Source organism: Electrophorus electricus, chromosome 7, assembly GCF_013358815.1.
Source record: "Electrophorus electricus isolate fEleEle1 chromosome 7, fEleEle1.pri, whole genome shotgun sequence".
NCBI lineage: Eukaryota > Metazoa > Chordata > Actinopteri > Gymnotiformes > Gymnotidae > Electrophorus > Electrophorus electricus.
Window position 1 is genome coordinate 24,300,200 of NC_049541.1, and position 19,971 is coordinate 24,320,170.

Below are 19,971 nucleotides of genomic sequence, written 5' to 3' on the forward strand. Positions count from 1 at the left end.
GTTCAACATCCTCAGGAGAACACAGCCACTGGCCACTTTTCACTGTATCTTTGATCCCAATAATATACAAAACAAACAAACAAAGCCATACAGGAAAAGAGTTAGGATACAGACATGCACCAGGTGGCTGCTCAGGGTCCAAGACCTGCAATTAATTAGTATGATAAGCAACATAGTAACAGTAATGACCATCTGAAAGGTCAGCTGGCTGCTGGCCAACAGAGCAATTAAGGAGCCCATGACCAGGAGGCATTTGTGTCTCATAAACTACTTGTGCACTGAAGGAGCCAATCTGTGAGAGCCCCGTGTGATGGTTCCTTATTAGCACATGGCATGTTGCATACCGAGGTCCGAAATAAAGACTGAAGCGAATCGGATGTAATTATCACAAAGCTGCGTGCGTCACATGTGAAAATCAGAGGTCGCAGGGGTAGAGGCAGAAGGAACATACATATTTGTTTTGATGTGGCTAATGAGCCATTCCAGAACAATTCCCACTGCTTTTAGATTCCCCGCTGATGCAATATGCTCCACAGCATTCAAACACAAAAAGGCTGAAATAAACTTTGTATTAAAGTTTCGAGAACCAGCTTTTAACTGTGCATTGACAGGAGCAGTAAAATCAATAGATGTTTTTTCTGGCTTGACCAGTAATGCATAAATACCCTCATTAATACTCTCAAATACTCTCTGTTGTAGGTAATGGTCCATAAACAAAGCCTCCCATATTAACTTTGCCATTAAAATAATAATACTAAAACAACAAAAACTGTTTCCAGGTGTGAAATTCTACTCTCTTTTTCTACAGGGGCTGTGTGAGAGGTGCAGGCAGGGAGTGAGACCCAAGTGCTAGTTTGGAGTGTCTATATTCTCCAATGTAAACAAACAAAAGCACAGTGGCAAGCTAGCTAAATGAAAATGAAAAGTAAATTGCACTGGCAATAACACTCAAGGTGCTGGGACGCAGCAGAGCAGCAGTAACACTTTGGGTGTCATGAACATAGGCAGCGGGGAAACAATGTGCAACATTGGGCGAGAATTCCTGTGGGCTTACATAGAAGAGAAACAAAAAGGCAAACAAGGGACAGGTGAAAGCAATCAGTAACCAGGGGATTGGAAATGGGGAAGGTGTAGTGTGAACATACGGTTTGCTTCTTAATGTCTAGACATGATTTAACCCACTTTAAGAAGTGAGCCAGATGCATGCAATTGTTAGGCAAGGTGTGATATTGTTTCATTACTCCAAAAGGACATTCTGACAAACAGATAACATTTTGCAAATGTCTTTAAAATAACAGTATAAGACTTCAAAAGGTTTGCTATTAAATTCCTTTCAGAGACAGCAAGCAATAAGCCAGACTAGCCGTGGCATGTAGTCACTCCTTTGAGACAGTCAAGTACATGAAAGCTAAAGGACAACAGCACTAATCTCATCAATACTTGATCTGCCCTTAGACCTGAATGAGAGGCCAGTGACAATCACCTTATATGGTTTCTCATAAGGGGCAGTTTAGAAGGAAAATATCACTGTCTGCTTGTTCCTCATCAGCAGATAGAACTATAGGAGTGTTTAGTTCACCATCTGATAAAACCATTGGCACTTTTCTCCTCTTTTAGGAATACTTTAATATAGTTTTTTTTTTAGCATTGCTAACATTGAAAGGTTAATTGGAATCAGTTAGCATTATACTCCCTAAAATATTTTCAACATATTCTTTTAACTTGGTGTCAAGGGTGGGATGTGGGCTAGAAAAGAAGGGAGCTTGGTCTGCAATCATGTTTTTTTTTTTTTTTTTCCCGTGGGTGTCATGAGATCCGAAAGTCTCCCTAAGCCTGTTTTTCACAAAAGACTTGAGTGCGCAGACCCAACGTGGTATGACAGATCCCATGTGAGACAGACAGTCGTGGGGTGGTAAGGACTTCTGGATGGCTTGTGTAAAGGATTACATTTTATGGCCTTCATCTCAATCCACAGCATAAGCTCTGATGATCTCTGTCTGAGGTCAGTGCCTGCTTGGATCCTGCAGGAGTCCTCTGATACTCTCTGATTTGAAGTCTGACAGACATAGCAGTCATAATTGGAGTAATGACAGGACATGTGTTTTAGATAGAGCAAGACAGTTCCTCTCCAGATATGTAAATCAGGACAGTGTGAGAAATACACAGTCTGAGAAAGGGCGAAAATAACAGTGAGAACGTGATCAGGCCGGAGGAATAGATAGAAAAAAAAGTTCCCAGTTCTTCAAAATGTGCTCTATTCTGGTGTTTCATTTTTCTCACATTCATTTAAAATATTCACTGGGAGAATGCATAATTCATCCAATACATTTATATTGTATTGCTTAATAAGGAACCTTGCCATACCATCAGCCCACTCTCACTGCTAACCTGATGGAGGAATGCCTCTGTGGTTTTACAGACTTGTGTAAAAGATGCCAATGGTTGTCTTGGTCATAGATAACTGATAATGGACTATCTGTTTGTCCACTGATTATGAATGCATGTGTGACTGTGGCCTCTAATGTGCCAGCTTCTATTGTCAGTCCAACAGAAATCATTATAAACAAACACACAGAGAGAAAATGGCACAGATGATAATAACCTAAACTATTTTGAGCCTCTGAAGGAACAGAGGCAGACAATGTGAAATGTGATGACAGTATAATTAACTATCTTTGTACTAAAGCAGACTGAGTGATAAAGTGCTAGCTTTCCTCCTGTCAGACTTGCGAACCAGGTGTGCTAAGAGAACGATCTTTTGATGGCAATATATCTCTGCTGTGCAGGTTGATGTAAAACTTCAAATTGATTTAAAGGCTAACCAAGTCTATTTATTTGCTTTTGATTTAAAGGCTAACCATGCCTCTTTTGCATTCTGCGTTCTGTATAGATGGTAATAGGTTTCCATTCTTTATGCTGATTAAGCAGGGGAAGAATTTTGGCTTTAGTGAATGTTAGAGCAAGCAAGTAGAGATGTCTGACTCATGTTCTCAGCGATGCATTTACCATTTGTTGATGCTAAATGATTTCACCAGAAATGCATGAGATTATGAAGGTGCAGATACAATTACTACGATACAGCTCTTTGCCTTTCACAGGCGCACAGCAGAAACCCCTTCCCCAATATTGCCCGATGGTAAAAAGGTGACTCTTTACAGCCTGGAATTAAAATGTATGTGTACTGTATGCATGTACATTGGTGATGCCTGTTTATTTGCTGCTGGGAAAAAAAAGCTTGCCTTTGGTCCTTATCGCTTTCCTTCTCTGGAAAAATCATGTTCTGGCAAGCCCTGTAGAGAAAACCCAGGCATTGTCCCCACAACTTATTTTCCATGAGCATGAGGTCAAGGAATGGGAAGGATATCCTCTGAGCTCCACACGGATATCATTAATGGACCCTTGGATGTCACTGACAAATGCAGATTATTTCCTTGAAACACAAGTTGCCTGTGTCACTGCACCCCATGATTTATATTAACAGAGCTAGGCTTACATGTAGTAAGATACAGTTTAATTAGTAGTAGTAGAAATAGTAATAATTATAAGTTTGGCTGTTTGTAGCTCAGAGTGCAGTGTGTGTGATCAATGCAGAATGCACACATTTCAGTTTTCACCAAGCTGAGAGGCGAAGAATGATTTCAAGCACCTGTATGCAACCAGTCTGAATATTGCTTATTGACTGGATGGCAAATGGTCACATGCCCTTCAGATGGGGCTCTAATCTCACCGCTTGTGCATCAGTAGAGAGGCAGATGAGAGCTTGATTGTCTCAGTGTCTGTCTTAGGCAGGATCATTAGTCGCAGATGAACGGAGTTCACTGCTGTATCTCCAGAGCTGAGGCACAGCAAAGGTAATCCTCTCATATAATGGGGATGAACTGCCCTGCCAGAGGCACCAGAGGGGGTACATAGCAGAGTGAGGCACCATAGTCTGGTGTGCTCCCCTCACAAAACACAAAAGCCAGCTTTCTCCATCTTCCCTATCTACCCCCCACTCACCCCCCACCCACAACCCTGACCACTCCCTGCCAACACGGGGCTGCTACAAATAGCTGTAATCATCTCATATCCACCATGACACTTGCCAAGCTGCTACATTTGAACATTAATACTTGATCATACTCCAGGAAATGAGGGGGTGTAGCCATGCTTTCTAATGAGAAACTGAAAGAAAGAGAAGGGGGAAAGAGAAAGGGTAAGAGAGAGAGAGAGAGAGAGAGAGAGAGAGAGAGAGAGAGAGAAGGAGAAAAACTATACAGTGAAACTATATGGCCATGGTCTCAATTAAAACAATTTTAATTCATTCTAATATAATTTGCATAGTGGGAAAATAATTCCACTTTGTAAAAGATTACCTAGCAAAAAATAAACTGGTTGGTTATACTTGCTATATGACATATATATTTGATATATCTGTTGTTAAAATGTAGCTGTTTTACTAACTACTCATGTTTTCTCTGGTCCTCTTACATATCAGCACCCTCTAGTGTTCAAACAAATCCAAGATACTCTTACTTGTCCCTGAAAAAGTTGAGCAGTACAAAACTCTACATGTAGCCAAATCTGCTGTTCCAAATCGGCCCTCTTCATTTTGGACTTAATTAGAAAATGGTCTGAAAATGCAGAGCCACAGCTTTCAGTATACATAGCCCCTGCCTGCATTGGCAGTGTTTATTAATATGCTGGGAGGGTTTGTAATGGTAGTATTTCTGTTGGCCCACACCAGCTTTGAGCACAGACAGGAATGTGCTTGCTTAGTGGGGTTTATTCATGACCTTGCCTTTCTTTGTTAGCCATGGCACATTGTTGAAAGTGGCCATAAAAGCCACAGAAGGGCTTTATTAGCCAAAGACATCTATCGATGAAACAGTACAAATTGGCCTCTATATTTAAACTTTTATAAGCATGCAGTTAACTGGAACCACACTGAAATTGCTTAATAAGGAAAGTGTTCATGGCTAAATTATGTGTGCCAAAAGATCAGATCTTTATAACCTGCATCTCATGCTCCAATAAAAATGGCCATTGGAGGGAAAAAGGACCCTATAAAAAACGCACTGAACATTATTGAACTGAACAAGTCAAAGATGGCACTAGAGAGTGACAGTACCCCTTCTGAACGTGTGACTCCCGAACAGTAATGGAAGCAGAATCCCAGACCGGCACCATTTGGCAGGATCTGGGCACAGACAGTGATAGGTGAGGGAGGAGCCAGAATAGGAGTGTCCCTATGGAGTGGGGGAGAAGAGGCCAGAAATAGTGGCCCCCATCTGGGATGGGACGGTGGATAGGGATAGGGCTGGAACCAGGACTTGGGGCTCTGCTATGGGACAGGCCATGGACCAGACTGGGGACCTGTCAGGGGGACTGGGAGACAGGCTGGCAGCAGTTGGGCTCCCTAATGCAGGGTCCGGTGATGGAGGTGATGTCCTGGGAGCTGGGCGCAGCGTCTTTCTAAGAGCTGAGTGCAGGGGAGTCCTGGGAACTGGGTGCAGTGGAGAAGGCAGGGCCTTTCTGTGAGCTGGAGGAGGAGCCATTATAGAGCGCCATAGAGAGGACAGTGCCCTCTGGTGCGCAGAGTGTGCAGGACGCAGCTGGCCTGCATCCACAGAAGAAGTGCCTGCTGGTGAGCAGGGCATACAGGACACAGCTGGGCCTGCATGTGAAGGAGGAGCACCCTCTGGTGAGCAGCGTGCACAGTGGTCGTCCTCTGGCTCATCAGGTACACCAACCTCAGCGCACACAGTTGGAACAACTCCTGGGCACCTCCCTGGGCCAACAAGGGTGGTGGTCTAGAGGGAATTGGAGTGGACCCAGGAAGTCCTGACCCAGGAGCCCATAGCTCCCTGCCAAGAAATTCCAGGGGGGCCTCCCTCTTTTGGGCACAGGGAGAGCTGTGCCACCAGGACAGGAATGGCAGGAGGTTCTGGCCTGGGAGCAGGCTCGGGCTTGTTCTTCTTCTGGCATTAATCGTTTTGCTGGCTGGATGCGCTGGGAACCTCCACCTTGGGCCCACCGGACAGCCCACAGGAGGTGGGCAGTTCAGGCTGGGGACAGTCTCCACTCCAGGCTGTCCCCTCTTCTCCTGGAGAAGTAGATCCTGCCTTGAGCAGACCTTTCCATTAACGCAGACAGGTGTGCTGCAAGGTATGCCAACCAGCGATCTCCCCAGCTGCTGGTGTCCCTCCTGATGAGCTTGTCAAACAAATCTGCCAGACGATGAGCCAAGCACCGTTTAGCCTCGTGAGCCTGCTCGGTGTCATCAGGCAAGTCCATCCAGTACCAAGTCCCTTTAATAAGTCCCCTCAGCACTGCCTTCTCCTGGCAGTCATTGCAAGACTGGTTATTCTCAGAGGACGAGGTAGGATTCAAACACGAGTTGAGGCGTCAAGAAAACAAAACCGTTCAATGAAAAATAAATTAAAAAGATGTAAAAAAAAAAATTAAAAACCCACATGGAAAATTTGTCACAGGGACGTGTGAGTTGAGGAGGGGAGTGTGAAACCCTCAGGCTCTAAAGCTCATCTGCTTCACTGAGACTGTGAAAAGTTATGAAAGTTACAGATAGTTCATTGGTCACTACAGCACAGTTATTGGAAATGCAATGCCCATGAACCTAAAACATAGAAAACTACTTAATGATGATTTGTTTATGTTAACAAAACAATAGTCCAATACCTGCACTGCTTAAATGGTATATATATGTAATGTTTTCATGTGACCTGAATGAGGAGGTCAAAAAACAATAGTGAAAGATGAATAGACAATAATCAATAGGTTACACTATATACTCACTTGAGTGTGTGGAGGGCTCCAGGATGTTCCCTTAGCCTGGCAACTCAGAGCAGGCCAGGAGACAACAGTTAACAGCAGCCAAGAGGAAACCTCTACAAGCATAGATCCCTTCTGGCCACAGCCTCCTAGATTTAGCCTAGCTTCACTATAGTCTCCCACTTGTGTGACCTATATGTACAATACACTCCTGTAGGAAAATAACCCAAACTAATGTCTTAGGTCAAAGTGCAGCCTTGATGTTTTGTTGTGCTTAATGATTTTTATTACTCTAGGTGTTTGAAAGTACTTGGGCAGAAAAAGGTCTTGGAAGACATTTGGTGACATTTGTACTGACACAGACCATGTTACAGATCACTCACATCACATCACATCACATCACATCACATCACATCTACAGTGCAGGACAAAAAAAAAAGATTCAATGTTCCTAACAACAAATAATTGGTCAGAAAACCAACAAGAACAAAAAAAAAAAGCACCCCTGAAACCTATGCCACCATTTGCTCAACACTGCAGTGAACTGATGGGGGGAAGCTGGAAATAGGGAAATTCATTTACATAGTCCTCTTGTAAAATAAAGATAAAATCATGAAAAATGTAAATATTTTTCCATAACATTCAATTATTGGATGTTCAAAATCAAGTGATAAAAATAAGGCATCCTCACACACACACAATCACACACACACACACAATCTCACACACACACACACACACACACACACACGCACACACACACACACACGCACACACACACAGGTTCATTTCTTGTACACATCACTGGTGAAAAACTATAGTCTATACTCACTTTGTTTGAAGTGAATTAAAAATATCATTCTAACTTTTGGAACTCATTTGAGTTTCTTGATGGAGTTTGTTCTTGAAATATACTAGATTCACTAAGAGTCATTAATTGACTGTAGTGACAGTTTAATGAAATTAAGTATTATGGGCCTGTATGTTTGTGTGCGTGCGTATGTGTGTATGTATGTATTCAGCTTAAGTACCAGTATTTTTAATTAATTAATTGATTATTATTGATTATTCAGTAACTACTGTGAATCGATCAGTAACTGCATTGAAAGTAATGTTAGGTAATGAGTGAGGAATGAGTCTGGACTCATTTTCAAGAATTTCCAGGCTTCCTTTTTCTGACTTTACTGTTGAAAACAAAACCAAGTATGACCAATGTTTTTCTCACATGCAGCAATATTGCCTTAATATTTTCAAGGAATTGTTAGAACATGACTTGCTAAATTTTGTGTTACCTGAATGAATAAAATGCAGTGAATTCTGACTTGGCCAGATTTAAGTATGGTTGTGGTATGTTTCAAGTATTTCAGTGATTGTGCCATGTCAAAAACTCTGCTCACCCGCAAATACAAAATTCCAAATCATAATACACTCCACAATCCAGTATCAGTTGATGCCAACTCATATACACATGCTCTAAGTATATCCAAGCAGTCATGAAATGTAATTATTATAAATGACCGATTTCTATGCATAGAAAAATATCAGGATTAATTGGAATGTAGACTCCTCCACAACAGTTGCTGATGAATTATCTTCATGAAAGGTAATTAACAAAAAGGATGACTTTTCAGTGTACGATTCCCAGCCTTCCCGCACCCATGTTCAGTACTAATAACACCCAGGCTCATGGGAGGTTTGGACAGCCCCTTGCCAGCACCAATTTAGCAGACCCCCAGCAGGACAATCAAGACCCATCAGGCAGCAATATTTTACAGCCCGTCTAGCAGGCCCATCTACAATACCGGAATTCTTAATGCAGACAACAAAAGAGAGGCTTAGATCAAGGGATGGAAAAAGTATTTTAACACTATACTCTTACTGTAGAATGAGACTACCTCATTGCAGTATATATGCAGATACTTGCTTAAAAAATTATGAGTTAGCATACAGATTGTATGCCCATTGCAAACTGATTCTGGATCGCCACCTGTGCAAAAGTTTAGTTATAAATAACAATATCGTGCAGAACCGATGAATAAAACATGCATATTGGGTATGTATAACTATGCATAACTTTTAACCACTGTCAAAATCACTGTCATGGTGTCCCGATCATAATGCACAGCATCAGTTATTTCTCGAAAGCAGGCTGTCTGTCTTATATGCTATGGAGGTGAATGCTGTATTTTTGTGTTCCAGCTGTGGCAGGGTATTTAGGCAACAGAGCTAGACTCCAAGTTGGCGAGCCATACTGCTACAACTGTAGTCCCGTCATGTCCAATCAGAGCCTTCGTGTGCATTGGGAAAAGCATGTAAAGGTCTGCTGAGCTGTCCTGGAACATAAACATTATTTTACAGATACCGGATCCACGCAAGTAAGCACAGAAGGGCGGGAATGCAAGGCTCGAACTCCAGATCTCGTCAACAAAAGTCATACAAGCTGGAAAACAAACATTGTTCTGGGAAACTACATCCTCGGGAGTGCTCTGAAAATCCACAAAGCTAGATCTTTCCGAGAGTTATTTCCTTTTACAGGATGCAGCACATGACCTTAATGGCGATGCCTGTGTTTTATTGCTAATACTGGACCAGTCTGCTTGGTGGTTTGTACATAGCTCAAATGAGACAGTGAACATATACAGAAACAGAAGATGGTGTCTATAAACTGCAAATAAAGTGGCACATTTTATTCTACTGTTGTTTGAATGACAAACCAAATGTATACAAAGGTTTGAGGTGTGGTTTAGTTATTCAGTCATATGGGCCCCCAAGTCTGCTGAAATATGCCACTTTCCCAAATGCAGTGAGCTCAGGCATTTCCGGAATTTATTGGCAAATAATGTGGTAACTGCACAGAAAATCCTGTAATCCAAAACCGGAGCGCTCAACTATGGCTTTAGTTGCCCACTTCGGAAAAAAGATATTTAAACATTAGATACTTACAGTGGGGTGTATTTTTATTCTAAAAACATTCTAAGTTAATCAAAGAACAAGATCATTATCCATTATTTTTCAATCCTATTCTATGAAGAGCTCTTTGTGTGATGCAAACCAACTTCATAAAGTTGCATTAAATCTCTCTAAAGTTACTGTTTTCTTTTAAAATGTATCTTATTTCTGATTACGTGAGGTCATGTCTATGGTCTTAAGCAAAGTTCAAGCTTACATCCTAACAGTGCTCCTCAAAATAATTTAATCTGTAACACATATCTCATGTGTCCTACCGTGCTCTGCTTACTTCTAATGCAAAATGTGGTCATGCTAAAAGAAAAGGCTGCAATACAAAGATTTTTCAGTGTAAAAATGACATTCACTTTGCTATGAAAGCAGAGAACCTTGTAAAAGCAGATCAAACAAGCACAAAGTCTAAATAAATCTAATAATTAGTCATTGTAACTGCCAAATCGCTAAAATCCTTTACAAGAACAGATTCCCCAGCTTCAGTGCAACAAAACATAACTAATCTGTGCAAAATACATGGGGCTAAAATGAAAACCATTCACTTTGCAGCTGTTTTTCCCTCCTACTCAGATCCAATTTGCACCAATTTATTCTTCCAAAGAAAAAGACTCACCGTTTTGCACTTTCCTTTTTTACTTGCAGGATCGTCCTATCCTTTTACCCAGTCCTACTAATCCTACTAAAGAGCTGTTTGAGATAGAACCTGTCGTCTATCCAGAACTCACACTACTATTAGTGCCCATTATACAAACCACTCCCTAGCAGAGCAAATGTTTATATGTTAGCGTGAAGGTCTGTTGGTGTGAGAGCCTTTCATTTAGAGGAAGCTCTATTGTATGGCTAATGGTGTTCTCTTTTCAGAAGCATGACCTCAACACTGTAAAAGCTAGGAAGGGAAAAGGTGAGTAAGATCACTGACTGTCTGTGTGTGTGTGTTTGTATGTGTGTGTGTGTTTGTTTGGGAAATACGTTGCTATGTAGGTGACTTCCTGCTCAAGCCACAGGAGACTGCAAAGGATGAGTGACCTTCTCTCCAAAGTTGACCTCACTCAACTTTTAAGCAGTGGGGGTCAGATTTTCATCAACAGACACTGCTTGTGATCTGGGACACCCAACACCCTAGCCTCAACACGCAGATGACACAAAGAGCTTGGAGTGGTGATGTTTATGCCTTCTTGCTCTTTTCAGCTCACTGGAATGGATATGTATCCTTAAATATGGATTTTGAATTTATTTTACTTATTTTGACAAAACAGGATGGTGAAATATGAAACACCATGGTATGCCACACATTCACTAAATTTATCCTCCATTATTTATTTACTTAGGTAATGTTTTCTAGCACCTGCCCATTGTTTGGGGGGAACTGCTGTGTGCTCTGTGGAAGGATTAATGGCTCTTTCCTACACCTCCCTCTTCCTTCTCTGCTTAAAAAAACAGCAGATTTCCACATCCATCCACATGAGCGACATAACTATTATTATTGTTGTTGTTTTATTTTGTTAGCAGTTTAGAACTCTTGACACCAATATATACATATTTAAAAGCATGGGGAATGCAAATTGGAATGCAAAATGAACACAGCATTAATGTGGTACCCTGTTTATATCATGGTGGTACCCTGGTGTTCCAGAGGTTCTGATGTTGATTTATGAGCCACCGCCAGGAGACACGAACCCCATCCTCATGCACCTCATGAAACGTCTAACTCGTTTAAAGGTGCAGCGGGAATCGCGTGTCACCTCAGATTTTTCCACCTCTGCAGGCACACTCTTAAATGCATAATACACCATAATACACAAGAAAAAACTGATGCCTGCATGCTACTGCTACACAAGAAATATAACTCTCTCTAACATACAGCTTAACTGAAGACCGTAACGAAACAAAATGTTTTCAAAATACTATGTAAAATGTGTATAACTTGAATTTAGCTGGGAGCAGGTCCCACCCTGCGTCCCAACCATGGAAGGCATTAGAAGAGACTGAGGGGTTGTGCGATAGTGAAAGTTGCAATGAACATCCCATTGGCAAAGCTGACATTTGTATGAAAAAATCCCCGAAAGAAGTGTTATTTTTAGTGAATTCCTTTGCATCACCTTCAGTAATGTCATGGTAGGCCAGTCGTCAAGCAGAAGGGACACACCCACTCATTCACTCACACACACACACCGCCTGGCCACGGTCCCAATCACCGACCATTTTGAATGAGAACACCTGTTCCTCATTTCTTTCCCTTTGTTTTCTCTTATATAAGCCCACAGGTTCCTACCGCCTGCCAGTCTGCACTGAACCGCCTTTGGTATCTGGATCCTATGCAAGTGTTTTACTTCACTGTACTTCTCTTTGTTTGTATTTTCTTACTGCTGCCTTGCAGCTCACTTATTTTTGCGACTCTTTAAATTTTCTCTCGCCTCTCCCTCTCTCTCACAAGTAACACATACAAGTTCTTTATTATCATCTTGCCAATATCAAACAAAGACATTAGCGGAGTAATGCATAAAGTATAAGAAAAAAATCACCTCAGGCTATGCTGTAATCACAGCATGGTTACTGTTTACTTTTTTTTTCAAAATATATTTGTAAATGTGATGAAACACAGGAAGCCAGCTTCTGAAAAGCCAGTTTATACACAATGACAAGATCTGTAATCCCTAAGTCAAAATCTTTTTACAGACCAGTTGTACAATTTATGTCTTTTCTTTACCTCTACGACTGTAAACTCCTGATGAGAAGAGATTTAAGAAATTTAGAAGCAAGAATGAAATAAACACAGGTCAAAGAAGTAGTCCACATCTGGTCTCTGTGAAACTCAACGTAACTAGCTACATCACCAATCACTAGCTCTGCATTTATAAGACTGAAAAGAGCTACTGTACTTCGTGCACAGCCCTGCCTATGAAGTATTGTCTTTCAGTCACCTGCAGTAGCCGTAGCATGCAGACAGTAAAACTGCCACTGTTTAATATCAACCATTCACAAGTCATATAAACCTAGTTTCCAAAGTACCCTGTAGTAATTTACCACTAGTGATTTTACCACAGGTGCAAACGTTTACTTCCCCAAACCACTTTTTTAAATCCACATTTCACATTTAAGGTCTCTGAGGTGGCAGTGGACATGGGAGGGGCTGAATACAGTGCAGGGGCACACAGCTGTGAGGTAAACTGTGCAGAATGGCCTGACAAAGTTGAGCTGATGGATCTGGTTCACTCGCGCCCTGGAGCAAGGGTCTCGGGTCTGTTATGCTGCGATGGTTAACTATGTAAAACGTGAAAGCGGAATGCAAAAAACTCATTACAGTAGGTAAGTACTCCTACCTTTCACAGTGGTTTTATTAGTGTTTTATTGTGTTCTATGGTTTGAGAAGAGCCATATGGTTTGGTTGGACAAGCCTACGGATCCAGGGGCCCTAAAACCTGGATGTTTTTGCCATTTTCCCCTATTCTCCAGTATGCCTAATCTGCTAATGGCCAAGCTCTTTGTGAGTTAAAACAGGTGTGTGAGGAAAGCACAAGAAAACACAAACAAGGATTGTACTGTAGGAGCCACAACTGGGACGGAATACATCTGGCCCAGAATGGAAAGTGGCAAGTGAATGATGTGCTGAGCTTGCAGGCAAGCAACACCATCGCCAAATGTGTAGTTTATGTCATATTTACCTACTATAAGTCAAAATAAAGTGACAATTTTTTCTTTGCCTGCTTCTCCTAACTGGGGATGGGAAATGATCATTAAACTTGGAGCTGTCCTTGCAAGGAGAACATTCATGAATATTTATGATAGATTCACATAAATATAGAAATAGTTATGTCTTATGTGTTTTTTTGCTTTTCAAGCTCTCAGTGTTGAGTGCACAGTTTGAGGAACAATGTTTAAATGCATTGTGACATGTCTGAAAGACAAGAGTCATAAGGGGTGTCCTTCATGACAATAGGTTTATGAGCATGTTGGAGTTTTGATTTAGACAAAATCTGAGAAACATTTGATTTTTTATAGGTGTATGGTCAGACCCATCTAACCCCTCAGAGAAGGGGTAAAAAAAAGTGGGTGGAAAAAATATGAAAATATTGCATAAATAAGACAAAACAAAAACATCAATCTATTCACGTAGGCTACTTTACATATTCTTGGTTACTATAGGACGCATTTCTGTTGGAGAGAGGAGCAATTCAGAACTGCTCATTGGTATGTCTTCTGCAGAGACATGCAGCTGTGTACATGCTTACCTGCCCCTTCTGGGGATAGTTTGAAGGGCTCTGTAATGTACCCTCTGTTATTAGAAAAAACACAGGAATTCTGACCAATGAAATTTATGATTTTCCTTGAGGTTTCTTTAGGATTTGAAAGACAGAAACATCACGGTAGTATGCTTTCCCAACGAGTAAATCAGAACAGTAAATCGGTCCAAAAGGCAAGTCCATTAAGCAAGATCACAAATACATTGCACAAATTAACATTCAAAAAAACATGGAAACAAACTTGAGCTACCCCCTTTGTGAGTGACCTCAAATGCAGCATTTTTGAAAATGCTAATGTTAATAATTACTTAGTGTTTCTGTGCTGTGAGTACTCACTGCTGTGAGCAGTTTTTACAAATGTAGTGTTTTTTCAGTGCTTTGTTTTCTGAAATGTGTTTTTTAATGTATTTGTGTGGTCGGCCTTAATGCAGTTGTGCTCTCGCTTAATGCACTTGTGTTCTCAGCTTTTGTTTGCTTTGTAGATGGCTTTGTGATTCGAATCTCCAGGCCTCTATCACACTGCTGCTCAGCTGGAGACAGATGTAGGCAAATTACACAGACATAAGAAAACAGAAACAGCGCCAAAGTGTAACATTTAGAGTATGTGAGTACTTTCAATTTAAAACTCAAAATACATGACATAGCACTGTTTTCTGGTCTATCAAGCTGATGCAATGAATATGACACAAAGCTGCAAATGCTTTAGTTTATGCAGTAATGATGAGCACACATTATACAGACTGCTGCCCTTTGCACACCCTGGAGGGCTGTAGTTTCCCCAGCTCAAACCACTCATGCTCTGCAGCAGGATTTCAGCAGGACAGCACTTAAGACAGTTGATGACAAATCACAAATGCTACTTTGATGTAGAAAAACAAAAATGGAAAACAACAAAAAAAGGACTGCTCAGTCATTTTTTCATATACTACATGGCATTGTAAGGAGACTGAAGGTCTGAATTTAAACGTTCTATATGTGTTTACAGCATTTCAAATCTGACTTATTGCCTTCTTCACTATCCAACGGTAAAATCACGCCAGCAGTGTGGTCACTGTGGCTGCCTATCGGCCTTGGACTGTGGCGCAGATAGTAGACTGTGGTTGTCTCGCTTCATAGCAGAGGTTCTAATTAGCCAGCTATAGGCCTGTGTGCTAGACATGCGAACCGCACAGTCACCCCAGCAGGGCTAGGTATGTAAGCTTGGTATTGGGCTGCGACTTCGACCCACAGCTGCACACATATGCACATGCTCCTGGAACATCCTCACTCCAGTCCTCCCTCCTTCCCTCCCTCCATCTCTCCTTATGTCTACTCAGTAATGGTGCAATATTTCTGTGTAATGAGAACAGATAAGAAAGCTGTCTCTGTCTGTCTCTGGCAATGATTAGATCACCACACCACATCTCCTCTGCCAGTAGCAACACTTGAAGTGCATGCATGAGACATTCCTGAAGATGACACCATCTGGAACTGGAGATACTGCTTTATACACTGGAGTCATCCAAACCAAATTTGCTGTCAGTGCACCAAAAGCATAGAATGTAATATTATTCTAGCTAAAGATGATGACATGCTGCATTTTTAACATCACACTAATTTATTTATGTTTTTTCCATAGTAGGTTCTTCTTTGGTACTGATCTTTATGGTCTTTATGCCAGTTTGAATAAACAAAAGAAATATTAATAATTAAATATTAATACTAAACCTGAAATATACAATGAATCTAACAACCATTAGCACATTAGCCATTAGCTCAAGAATTATATTGTTCCAAGTTCTGACCTCTAGAGATACCACCTACATGCAATACTGCATTCCTCCTGAATTGCCTGCGTGGAGCTCCATGGGCACAGCAAAGAGAAGATGGTGATCGCTCTGCCTAATCTCCACCTGCTTGTTACACACTCTAACTGCTAAGGTCAAGATGCCAGGGCAAAAAGGTTTTGCTGTGTGAACCCATTCCTGAGGATTAGGGTCCTTGTTTTAATGGCAATGGAGTTAAGCCAGTACTTTATTGGCTAATGACAAACAAAAGCTAGCAGGGATCAATTATCATGACTTAGCTCATATAAGAGAAGTGGTATTATTATCACTTTTAGCATTTTCTGGGTGATGCAGTCCTCTAAAGCAGTTTTTTTTTAAATCAGTGCTCAGGACCCACCAGGTGGTCCACATGTTTGTGCTAATCTTGCTCCCAGTACATTTTCAGTGTTTTTGTTTCAAGAGTGTTGATAGCTAGGAAAGAGCAATAATGTGGACTGAGTGGTGAATCCTGAGGAATGCATTGAAAAACACCTCTCAAAATGAGCATGAACACATGGCTAGAACGATTATCTGAATATCAGATCAGTAGTAGCTTTAGTGGTTCCAGAGAACAAAGCTTCTTTGTGATATACAGGGAAGTCTTATGAGTGCTTACCTGGGATCAGTTTGTTCCTTTCAAGTCCTAATGTATATAATTATTTGTACACAGTGAGCTGATCATAGGTCAATAATGTTCCTCTAAGATGTGAAATTTTCCACTGGTCCAGCTTTTTGCTTTCTCTACTGACCCATGTCACCATATTATTAAAACTATAGGGAGCAGGGCTCTGGTGATTCTCTTAGACAAGGCTCTGGTCACTGCTCGCAACAACCAGGCTGAGGGAACTGTATCAGACAAGGACACGATCTGGAGATCTGCTGTCTGTACAGGTTTGCTATGTTCACTACTGAACTATTCCTGACTTGAAGACATGGCCCTGCGTTTGTCAGGGTTGCTCGCGGCAACCCAGGCTCGGAACTGGGATGGAAGATGCTTTACATCTTTACAGAGAGGAGGGAGTGTGAACTTTGGCAGCTGTTGGAAGGAAGATGTGTCTGCTGCTGTTGATGCTCTGAGCACACGTGTGGCATGGAACGTGGGGAACAGGAAGGCAAGCAAATGTGAGAGCCTGGGTGGCTTAGGGGGCAGCGGGTTGAAGGGACTGGAACAGAGCAGGCATACGCGTCCTGCATGAAATCACGCAGCTGACAGACTAAATCATTGCTTTTGGATCTTAATTGTGAGACTGGGACACTGCCTTGCGGGTTACTGTGGGGGAAAATTTACACAAGCCACGAAAGAAAAAATGACCCAATGTATAAAAAATTTGAGATTTAGAGGCCAGAAGAAGTCTGGACCTTTATTAACAGTGCAGACTTAAATAATTGGACAGTGACAATTTATGTTGTTTTGCCTCTGTGTTCCAGCATATTTAAATAAAACAAGGAATAACGTGCATATGATTATTTTTTATTAGAGGATACGTATTGCTATCATGGTGAACCACATAGGCACAATTATCTTATACTATCTTAGCACTTTTTATAGATAGTCCTCCCATTTCAAGGAACCAAGTAGTTGTATCATTTAGCATTAAATGACATAATATTCAATAAAACTGTCAGGTTTAGGCAACTGTTGGTTTCCTGAAGTCTGTGGCTATTAATATAACTAGACACTGGAGGTGTTTTTCCAGGCCTTTAATGCAGCAATTATCAGTTTCTGATTATTTCTGGAGCTTTTCATCTTCAGTGCTGTCTTAGGTAAGTGAATTCCAAATGCATAAAACAATCTCAAACAAACTAGACATTTTATTTGGTATCTTGTGCATAAAGTCATTATGCAAGGACACATAGCCACCCAAAAAACATCTGCGCAGCCACAGTGACGTCCAAGTCCCCTGAAATTAGGGACCAAATAAAAGGTCTCTTATTCGTTCTTGGTTCAACCAACATACAGACAAATAATATCAAATGAAAACTGACATTCTTTACTTTAACCACAGAGTCATTGTTTAATGTCACTCTCCAATTACTTATAGACTACAAATAAAAGGTTTTTAAAAATGCATTACGCATATTCTGACCTTGAAATCTTATGCTTTGGCTGTTTTTTCCCTTCTTGCTCCATAGCAGACTTCCCCAGAGGGCTTAACAGAGGTCATTTTCTCTGCATGCAGGCAGTGAGGGACAGAGTGGACCAGTCGGGGTGCTGAACGGATAAAGAGGTAAATTATCTCCAGCACAGCAGACCGATCGCCGCCTCCATCCAGCCCCTACCTCGTTACGATTAACATCACCTGCGTTTGAAACATATTTCTCATTCCTCTCCCCAAAATAGCATGTGGCCAAGGGCCGCAGTTTGACGGATGATTCATTTGATTTTATCAGCAGCACCAGTGCAGCAAAGTGTAGTGGCGCATGACTCTGATGCAACTGCCTTTGCAGGGACCCCCACACGGCCCACATCCCACACAGCTGCCCACGGCCATTCAGTCCTGTAGAGGGAGTGGGCCTGCTCTGTCTTGCACACACAGTGAAACACAACATCCAGCTGACAGGAGGACAAGAAGAGCAAAAAGGTGGAAGGCACAGTGTATAGGAGCAGTAAGAAGCAGGTTACTACTACAAGGCTAATGCCATGGGATGATTATAAGGTTCATTACCTTCCTGATATGACCTGTTAAGAAGTGGCAGAAGGTATAGCCTATCAGTGCGCAGTGAGAAAAGTAAAATCACATGAACTACATTTACAATAACAATAACACCAAAACTGTCCTGTGCTTGTGGTTACTTATTCCTACCTCTCTTTCAAAAGAAAGAGTTAATTTTTCATATAAACTTCTTTCATGTTCACTGAATTGGAAAAAGATGACTAATATACTGCAACAGGAACTATCCTGCATATGTGTCTGCTTGTGTGTGTATTTTATGCAGTCTGGACTTTGTTGCATGTTGTATATGCATTAATAGCATCAGCAGAGTGCTGGTTTGGAGATAAAAAAATGCAAAGGTAATGTCTGCTTTCAAAAAAGACATAGGAGTCGGGTTTTATAAATAGGCAGCCTTGGGTGTAGCTCATCAAGGCAGCTGAAGGCTCAAGCAGACCACGCAGGACTTTCTGAAAGCTCCCTCTCAGGGCGCCACTCAGAGAGTCGCAGGCTGAGGACAGCTCAAAAAGCCTTGGATCCTTTGTTGGTGGAAATGTCACTTATCAGCGCACAGCGTGGCGGGACTTGGTGACGTGTCTGGGTTGAAGCTCTGCCTCTACAGAAATGCCACATGAGGGGTGGCCCACGACTGCCGCTTTAAGTCAGTGCTTCGGGCCGAGTCCACTTCATGTCTGGCACCCGGCTAACAGAGTGTGAAGTCACCCAGGAAAAATTACCTTCGTGAGAGCTACTTAACCACAAAGAAAATGGACCTACATTATCTTAGAAAAGGGCATCTGTACAAGTTATTGCTATCTAGTATTCACATTTGATTTTGTTTTCCTTTTTTATAATGCTTTCAGTGTTTGCCAGCTTAACTGTCTTTAACATTTAAACATTTAAAATATTTTGAGTTACCGCTTAGTTTTACAGTTTGTGTTATGTGAGTAATATGGTAGCTCACACATGGATTCAGGAGAGAGGAGAGGACCTTGCGGCTTCTAAACTGACATCATTCGAGCAGGGACACACTTTTCAAGCTTGTTTAAATAAACCGACTGTCAAAGATTTAAGTGAGCCTCAATATCAGCTGCCATCCATCATACTCTCAATAACTCCCTTCCACACATCACTTCCCAGAGCCTTTTTATGCTGAGTATGGATAGTGAAACAAATGGGTCATGTGTACTGGCATCTTTCTAAGTGAGTCACATTAGATGGGAATATTTGTTAAATCTATAAATATGGTCATATTTTACATTTATAGAATTTGGCAGATGCTGATATCCTGAGCAGCTTGCAGAAGTTTGGAACATACAGAATAAATATAAACATAAATGAAGAAGTCCCCAAAGTCACAGTTCACAGACTAATCAAGATGACTTGTCACCTGCAATACACTGCCCCCTTGTGTTGCTTCTACTTAGATAGCTAAAGTACCCATAAAATCAGATCAGACAATGAAACAAACACCTTTACTCACCCACTGGGAGTGATTGGGGATGCGGCAGCTAATAAGTATTTCTCTGCACTCTGTGTTTA